This window comes from Pan troglodytes, chromosome 10 (genome assembly GCF_028858775.2).
Source record: "Pan troglodytes isolate AG18354 chromosome 10, NHGRI_mPanTro3-v2.0_pri, whole genome shotgun sequence".
In the NCBI taxonomy this organism is placed as follows: Eukaryota; Metazoa; Chordata; class Mammalia; order Primates; family Hominidae; genus Pan; species Pan troglodytes.
In genome coordinates this window covers 67344976-67353817 of record NC_072408.2, presented here as the reverse complement: position 1 = coordinate 67353817, position 8842 = coordinate 67344976, and the positions used below count along the sequence as shown (strand labels likewise).

General features: G+C 41.9%; 1 protein-coding gene across 17 annotated transcripts in view; it reads left to right on the top strand.

The window, feature by feature from the left end:
* Positions 1-4395: 4395 nt before the first annotated feature.
* CCDC91 (coiled-coil domain containing 91) overlaps positions 4396-8842 on the top strand; it is a 355144-nt gene continuing 350697 nt past the window's right edge. For 8 of the 17 annotated variants that reach the window (XM_063786846.1, XM_063786845.1, XM_063786840.1 and 5 more), the window contains exon 1: positions 4456-4591. The gene's annotated coding sequence lies outside the window, so the exon portion shown is untranslated. Of the gene's footprint in view, positions 4592-8842 lie in introns of all 17 variants that reach the window. The other 9 variants (XM_063786843.1, XM_063786839.1, XM_063786842.1 and 6 more) reach the window with 4 other exon arrangements.

Below are 8842 nucleotides of genomic sequence, written 5' to 3'. Positions count from 1 at the left end.
TGTGTAACAACTATATTGTTAGTTGCAGTTAAACTAGATCTAAGAATATGTAATTGTGTCTGACATAATTTTTTATGTTTGATTCTTAACAAGTTTTAAGTCCGGCTCCTCACCTGTTCCCTTTTGTATGATATCTGAATCTAGGCAACTTGATGAGAAAGCTTGCCTAGATCCAAATATGGTGCAAAATAGGTGTTTCCTATTTTGGTGCTGGTGGAAAATTCGAGCCATACAGTCCTTGCCCTGTGTGGGCTTTTTTGCCCAAGCGCCATATCCTAGCCATGAAAAAAAATCCCAATAGCTTTTTCTCCTACTCTCTCAAGTCATTTTAAAACCTGCTTAGGAGGTCTGCTGTACTCTTCCTAGAAAGGCTCATTATGTGAGTAATAAACCTTTTTATACCCTGTTGGTGCATATGTGGTATGCTAAGTCTTGAAATAGGAGCCAAAGTTTGGGTGAGGGTTCATCTCATTTCTGTGGGTGACTGCAACAGCACATAAACTTCAATGGTAGTTTAAATTCCTGCAACCTATCTGCTGTGGTCTGAATGTTTTTGTCCCCCCACAATTCATATGTTAAACTTAATCACCAATGAGATAGCGTTAGGAGGTGGGGCCTTTGGGAGGTGATTAAATCATGAGGACACAAGCCTGATGACTAGGATTACTGCCCTTATAAAAGAGGCTCCAGAGAGCCGCCCTGTCTCTTCCACCACATGAGGACACAGCTAGAAGGCACAATCTATGACCCAGAAAGCAGGGCCCCACTAGACATCCAATCTGCTGCTGTCTTAATCTTGAACTTCTTAGACTCCAGACCTGTGAGAAATAAATTTGCATTCATAAGCTACCCAGTATTTTTCTATAGCAGCCTGAACAAACTAAGATACCATCATTATAGTGTTTCATTATTCTTATCACCAAGTGCCCAATCTTCCTCTTGATGACTACAGCCAGAAACCTGGAATATATCTTCAATTCTTTCTTCTTCTTCTTATTTCTTCTTACTCCTCCTTTTTTTTTTTTTTTTGAAAGGGTCTTGCTCTGTCATCCAGCTGGAATGCAGTGGCACAATCACAGCTCACTGCAGCCTCCACCTCCCAGGCTCCAGTGATCCTCCTACCTCAGCCTCCCACATTGCTGGGATTACAGGTATAAGCCACTGTGACTGGCTTCTTTCCTCCTTTTTTGTTGGCCATGTGCCTTTAAAATCCTTTCTGCCAATTTCATGGGTACCATCTCGGCTCAGGCAGTCATTAATTCCTCATTTTAGTTATTTTATGTCTTCTATCTGGTTTGTTTGTTTTTCTAGTCTTGGCCCCGTCTCTCCTACCCAATAATCCTTCCTCTATACTGCTGCTGAAGTAATTCTTCTCCAACCTTGCTTAACTAATTCAGCAATTTCCCATTACCTTCAGGATACAGTTCAAACTCCTTAACACAGTTTACAAAACTCTTCATCATCTTACATCTACATTTCCCATTTCTCCTGCTGCATACCTGCATACCACAATGTTTGCTTCTATGGTATGCTTACCTGCAAAATATACTTACCTCCACAGTTCATAGACAAGGAAATATATACAAAGGTATATGTTCCTTTTTCTGGAGCATACTCATGTCTTTCCTTAGCTTGGTCAATTCCAATAGATTCTTCAAGACTAATCTTGAGCTTTGATACATTCTATGAGAAGTACTTCCTGTTTAACCTAGGCTGAGTGAGGTGTTCTTTCTCCACCTTTTAGCAATAACCTTTATTTCAGTGTTTATTATCACTGTAATATCTGATTTGATTGTACATTTTTCTAGATGTGATTCTCTTAAGGGCAGGCACCATGTTTTTCATCTCAGAAGGTCACAAACTATTAGGAAAATGGGCTTGCAGATACATGTACAACAAAGAATAATAATTGAAGATGACTCATGGAAAAAGTATTCTGAAAAGTAAGAGAGGCACATGTTCTAGAAGAGACAAGAAAAGGCACAATAGAGAAATTAGAGCCCTCGTACATTGCTGGTGAGAAAGTAAAATGGTACAGCCACTTTGGAAAACAGTGTGGTAGTTCCACAAGGGGTTAAACATAGAGTTACCATATGACCCCGCAATTCCACTTTTAGGTATATATCCAAGAGAAATGAGAACATATGTTGACACGAAAACTTGTACATGAATGTCAACAGAAGCATTATTCATGATATTCAAAAAGCAGAAACAACCCAACCGATGAAGGGACTTTGAAAACATGTTAAGTGAAAGAAGCCAGTCACAAAAGACCACACATTGCATGATTCCATTTATATGAAATGTTCAGGATAGACAAATGCATACAGACGGAAAGTGGATTACTGGTTGCCTAGGGCTGGGGAGAGGAGGGAGAAGTTGGGGCCAAAGGGTATGGGGTTTCTTTTTGGGGCTGTGAAAATACTCTAAAATCGATTGTGGTAAAGCATGCATAACTCTGTGAATATACTAAAATCACTGAATTGTTTATAAAGAAAAAGATTACTGTGGGGAAGGAAGAAAGATTTCATGGAGTTGGTAGGATTTGAATTCACTGATAAATAAGTGATATAAAAAGCAAAGTGATGTGCTATAGTGAATAAACAAGCCCTTCTGTTGGGCAGATCTGGCTTTAAATCCACTTGGTCAATTTACACTTCCTAAATCTGTAACCTCATCTAAAGTGTAAATATATTAATATACCTACTTTGTAAAATTATTGTGGTAAGTTATATATGGGATTTAAAATATTTAATCTAATGCCAGGCACATAGCAAATATTAATAATAAATATTAGTTACTTATTATAAATCTGTTTAGTATGGAATACAGTTTAGTATTGAATATTGGGACAGAGTGAACATGTAAGTACATCAATGGGAAGGAACTCCCAGAAACTTATCTGGTTTCCAGCAGAAAGAGATATGAGAGACAAAATAATATAAAGGTAACCTTACTAAGTTTAAGAAGTATTTATGAATACCTTTTTTCTAACTACTAGACACTTTGCTAGACTGCTGGATACACAAAGACAAATGAGAAGTGAGTAGATTGCTGGATATACAAGTGAGAAGTGGTCCCTTGACTTGGTAGTCTAGTAGACAGATTAAAAAAATATGTGTAAGAAAGCATTATATTTCTTACAATAGAAATGTTTTTTGTATGCATAAAGAAGGGGGTGGGCTGGAAAAATAATGTAGTCAAGGTGACTTGCTCAATACTGAAACTGCTCATTAACTACTTAGGCCAGCACTTATGGCAGACTTGTCAGGATGCCTTGCTAATATTTTCCACTTCCAGTACAGAACAGAGATTACAGGTTTAAGCCAATTTTGTTCAACAGATGAGAAACCCAGTGTCCAAGGATGAAAGAATACTTGTTATACAAGGAATGTGAATATTCCAGAGATTTATGCTCAAAGTCCCCAGGTTAGTGTCTTTCTTTCTCACTAGACTGTAAGCTTCTTGAAGACAAATATCTTGAGTGTTACCTTGTTCACTCTTGAATTGTCAAAACTTGGCCCAGGACTAGGTATGTGGTATACAATCAATAAAAATTTGTTGAATGAATGTTCTTCAAAATCCTTCCATGGCAAAAACAGAAGAAACATTCACGAGTGGACTGCTAGTTGACTGTTTCTCTCATCGCTATTGACAGTCTGAAATGGACAAAGACATCTATATAATCATTCCTTCCTTTCAAATAAATAATCTGTGAATTACGCTATTCTTTTCCTATTGCTTCAGGACAAGCTATTTGACAGAAAGCTTTTAAGAAAGGCTTTGCAAGAAAACTCTGCAACAGAGATGGCACGTATGAATTGCTGTGATCTGGAGTTGAAGACAAGAACAAAAGTAACTCTAGAGCAGAATTCTTTGACCGAAGTCATCTTACTGGTTGGCGGAGGCTCTCAGTCTACTTGCATCCGGTGCTTGAGAGTTCAGACAGGCAAAGATGAGAGGAAGCATCTAGTCAACATCCATTTCTTGAGCACTTACTACATGTCAGCCACTTTGCTTAGTCCCCGGTTTTACTGTACTCTGCTAGGAAGTGGTGAAGAGATTCAGCGGGATCTTCTTAGGACCAATCCTACAAAGTTCCAGGTGGAACTCATTTTGATTTTTGGGGACGGTTTATTTGCAGGGATCAGGTGGAGAAACAGGGCCTGCTACTCAAGAGGAATGAGAAACTGTAACTAACAGGAGGTAGACTGGGAAGGAGCATGGCAAAGTCACCCCTTTTCACAGGGCAACGCTCCAAAGACCACGCTCAAGCTGGGGTGGCAGGGCTCTGAACATGGGGCCCCGACCCGGGCCTCGGCCTGGGGCCACGTGACGCGCGTGTTTACGTTGAGTGACGGGCGCTGTGTTGGGCGGGCCTTGGCGGAAATCAACTTCCGGGGGCAGAGGTGTTCGAAGCCGGGTGGTGCGTGGGCTACCCCAACCTGTGTGGCTGGGCCGCGGTCTCCCCTCAAGGGCCTGGGGCCGTGCCTCGGGTGTACGCGTAGGGGTCTGTGTGCTGGGGGTGGCTCACCGGGCAGCGTGGGTGAGCGGCGCAGCGGCGGCAGCGGAGAGCGAGAGAGGGGAGCAGGTAAGTGAACGCTCGCTTTCCGGGGCCTGGGTCTTGGGGTCGGGGCCGCGCGAGGCGAGCGGAGAGCGCCCCACCGGGGGAGGAGCGCGGACGAGCTTCCGCCGCCTGCAGCCCGCCTGCTGCGGCCTCGCCCTTGGCTGTCGCAGCGACCAGGAGTCAGGGGGCGTGACCAACCTCCTGCGGGAACGGAGCCAGCTCCCGGGGGTGGGAGTGCCCACTCGTTCCTGCGCTCGCCGGTAGGTACCGGTACCTGCACGTCCCAGAATCGAGTGTTTTCGAAAGTCTACGCCCACGAACACGTGATTATTGTGTCACCGAAGCGCCTACCGAACGGAGACCTTGATTCTTGCTTAGATTACACAGAACGCGCCTGGTTTATGTATCCCCTTTTACTTTGCCAAGTACATCGGGGTAAAAGCTCTACAGCGTCTGCCAGCCACATTTCCTTAGAGTTTCTTGGGCCACATGTTGCAATAAAAGTGGCATTTCAGGGTCAAGGCAGGAGCCAGTAACTTTGCCAAGTGGTGAAGTATCCTTCGTCCCCGTTAGCACGCCTCCCTTTCCCAACAATAAAGATATTTTCTCCATCTGCGCGTGTCGCCTACTGCGGAGGAAAGCTTTGGACATGAAACCTATTTTTGGCTTCACTTTAAGGAGTGGAACTCTATTAAAAGCTGCCCTGGTGTTTTTTTGGTAGGATGATGTTGCTGCTGCTACTCTCACTTGCTTCCTTGATGAGAGTTGGGGCAGAGCTCGATTTCCTGGAGGGTAAAGTCTTGGCCACAATTTTAGGTGACTCAGCGGCCCCTTATGAATTCTGACTCTTTCCTTCCCTCCCCTCTCAGCTGTGCGGATACTGATGCCACCTTTCTCTCCAAATATTAATCCGGGTGGGAGTTGGATGATGGTTTTTGGAAGCAGTTTGCATGTTGCGTGGTGGAGTTATTGGAGTGGGCTGACATTTTACTTCACAATTTAAGGCAACCCTTCCCCCCCAACAATATTTAGTTGGGTGGGGTGACAGGGACTGACAACAAATTCGCTGTTGTGTTCCCTGCTGTCGGAGAGTTCTACACTTAATGATCACCTGATTGCCCTCTGCTACAATTTCTATTGCGTTGAGGGGATTGGCTATACTGTCTGTACCTATTAGGTAAATGTAGTAAGGGTCATGCCAGGCAGAGTGCACCTGCATGGTGTTGGCTAACCAGTAAACTGTGTGGTAGAGAATTGCCCTGGTTACGAAGTTTGGTATCCTCCAGGCTGCCTAGGAGGGTGTTCTGTGGGCTGGGAAATCTTATGAACTGGTTTCCTAGCAACAGTATAAGCCCAATGGAATAAACATAAAGAAAACAAAGTGATGAAAGTTACAACTTACCTCTTAACTTTTATTAAATGGAAAAATGTAGCTTCTTATTGGAGTGATCCACTCAAAACTTCTGAGACATTTTTGTTTATTTTGATCATCTTAGTACTTAATAACACACAAAAGAAACTGCAGAAAATCATCCCAGAGGGACATCACTTTGGTTTTGGGTGGCATTAAAAAAGAGAAAAAAGACGTTTAAAAATGAGCTTGTCTGGAGCTTAAATGGACAAACAGGAATTTGGTGTAATAGGCATTTTATGTTGTACTCTTATCTATATGTGTCAGATGTATGCATTACATATGATTGTTATGAATGAAGATAGTAGAAGACGGAGTGGGAGTGGAGTAGAGTGGATGGGTGGATAAGACTGGTTCCATTAAGTAAAATGGAAGGGGAGTGTTTTAGATAAGTTGTTCCCAAACTGTAGGTCATAATTACAGCACTCCGTTATCAACCTGTTCCTTGTGATTTTTAATCTTCCTTGAAAGTTTATCAAATTTTCTTATTTTCTGTCCAAACAATGAGAACTTAATTGAAAAAGGCATCTCTCTTTGGATTAACTCTTGGTGTTTATGTATATCTGTTTCTTGTTTACTAACGATAAATTAATATTTTAGATTTCCAGTATTTTAAGGATTTTTGGTCTCCTTACTGTTCCTCCCTGCCCTATTCCCATACCCAGTAAGTTTGGTTTAGCTCATTTAAATTGATGCATATTTTTAAAAAGGGCATATGTTGCTTTTTTTAAAAAAAATCAAGTTTTATTGAGGTATGATTTATAAGTAAAAAAGTAATTTTTATTATATTGCTGTATAAAGTCTGACAAATGCATATAATGGAACCACTGCCACAATCCAGACAAATAATATTCCCATCATTCTAAAAAGTTTCCTCCCCTCACTCATAGGTCCTAGCAACCACTGATCTGTTCTCTGTCCCTATCTATAGCTTTGTCTTTTCTGGTATGTTATGTAAATGGAATCATACAGTATGTAGCCTTATGTTTCAGGTTTCTTTCACTTAATGCTTTGATTCATTCATGTTGATGCATGTTTGTTGATGCTTGGTTGTTTTTTACAGCTGAGTAGTATTTCATTGTGTGAATATATCATAGTATGTTTATTCGCCATTTGATGAACAATTTTTGGCATTTAGGAATGAAGGTACTATAAACATTCATGTGCTGTTCTTTGTACATTAAGGTGCAAGTCTTTGTGTAGACATATGTTTTCATTTCTTTTGGTTACACATCTAGGAATGGAATTCTTGGGCCGTGTGCAAGTGCATGTTTAACCTTAAAAGAAATTACCAGCCGGGCGCAGTGGCTCAGACTTGTAATCCCAGCACTTTGGGAGGCCGAGGTGGGCAGCTCATGAGGTCAGGAGATCGAGACCATCCTGGTCAACATGGTGAAACTCCGTCTCTACTAAAAATACAAAAATTAGCTGGGCGTGGTTGCGGGTGCCTGTAATCCCAGCTACTCAGGAGGCTGAGGCAGGAGCATTGCTTGAACCAGGGAGTCGGAGGTTACAGTGAGCTGAGATCGTGCCACTGCACTCCAGCCTGGTGACAGAGTGAAACTCCATCTCAAAAACAAAAAAAAAAAAAAAGAAGGAAATTACCAAACTGTTTTCCAAGGTAGCTGTTTCATTTTGCATTCCCGCAAGTGATGTTTGATGTTCCAGTTGCTCCACATTCTGGTCAGCACTTGTCATTTTATTTTTAATGTTAGCTATTCTAATATGCGTTTAGTGAAAACCCATTTATGTTTTAATTTGAATTTTTCTTCTAACATATTGAGCGTCTTTTCCTGTGCTATTATTTGCCATCTGTGTATCTTCTTTGATTAAGTGTCTGCTGAAATCGTTTGTTCATTTTTAATAGGGTTGTTTGTTATTGGTTTGCAAGTGTTTTATACAGTCTGGATACAAATTCATTATCGTATATATGTTCACAGCATTTCCTTCGAGTCTGAGTCTGTAGTTTGTCCTTTCATTTTCTTAACAGTATCTTTCAAAGAGCAGAAGTTTTAAATTTTGGTGAAGTCCAGTTTATCAGTTTTTTCTCTTACGATTTGTGCTTTTTTATCATGAGAAATTTTGCCTAATCCAACGTTGCCAAGATTTTTTTCTCATGTTTTCTTCCAGAACTTTTATAGCTTTAAATTTTAGATTTAGGTCTGTGACCAATTTCGAGTTAATTTTTGCATATAGTGTGAGGTAGGGGTCAAGACTCTCTCTCTCTCTATTTCTCTCTCTGTGTGTGTGTGTATGGATGCCCCAGTCTTGCAGCACCATCTCTTGATAAAGACTATTCTTACTGTGTCCAGAATTGGTTCCTTCCAGTGGGTTCTTGGTCTTGCTGACCTCAAGAATGAAGGCACGGACCCTCGCAGTGAGTGTTACAGTTCTTAAAGATGGTGTGTCTGGAGTTTGTTCCTCCAGATGTTCAGATGTGTCTGGAGTTTCTTCCTTTGGTGGGTCCATGGTCTTGCCGACTTCAGGAGCAAAGCCACAGACCTTTGCAGTGATTGTTACAGCTCTTAAAGGTGGCGCATCCGAAATTGTTCATTCCTCCTGGTGGGTTTGTGGCCTTGCTGGCTTCAGGAGTGAAGCTGCAGACCTTTGCGGTGAGTGTTACAGCTCATAGAGGTGGCGTGTCCTGAGTTGTTTGTTCCTCCCAGTGGGTTTGTGGTCTCGCTGGCCTCAGGAGTGAAGCTGTAGACCTTTGTGGTGGGTGTTGCAGCTCATTGTTATAGCTCGTAAAGGTGGCGTGTCCGGAGTTGTTCGTTCTTCCTGGTGGGTTCGTGGTCTCGCTGCCTTCAGGAGTGAAGCTGCATACCTTCACTGTGAGTGTTACAACTCATAAAGATAGTGTGGAC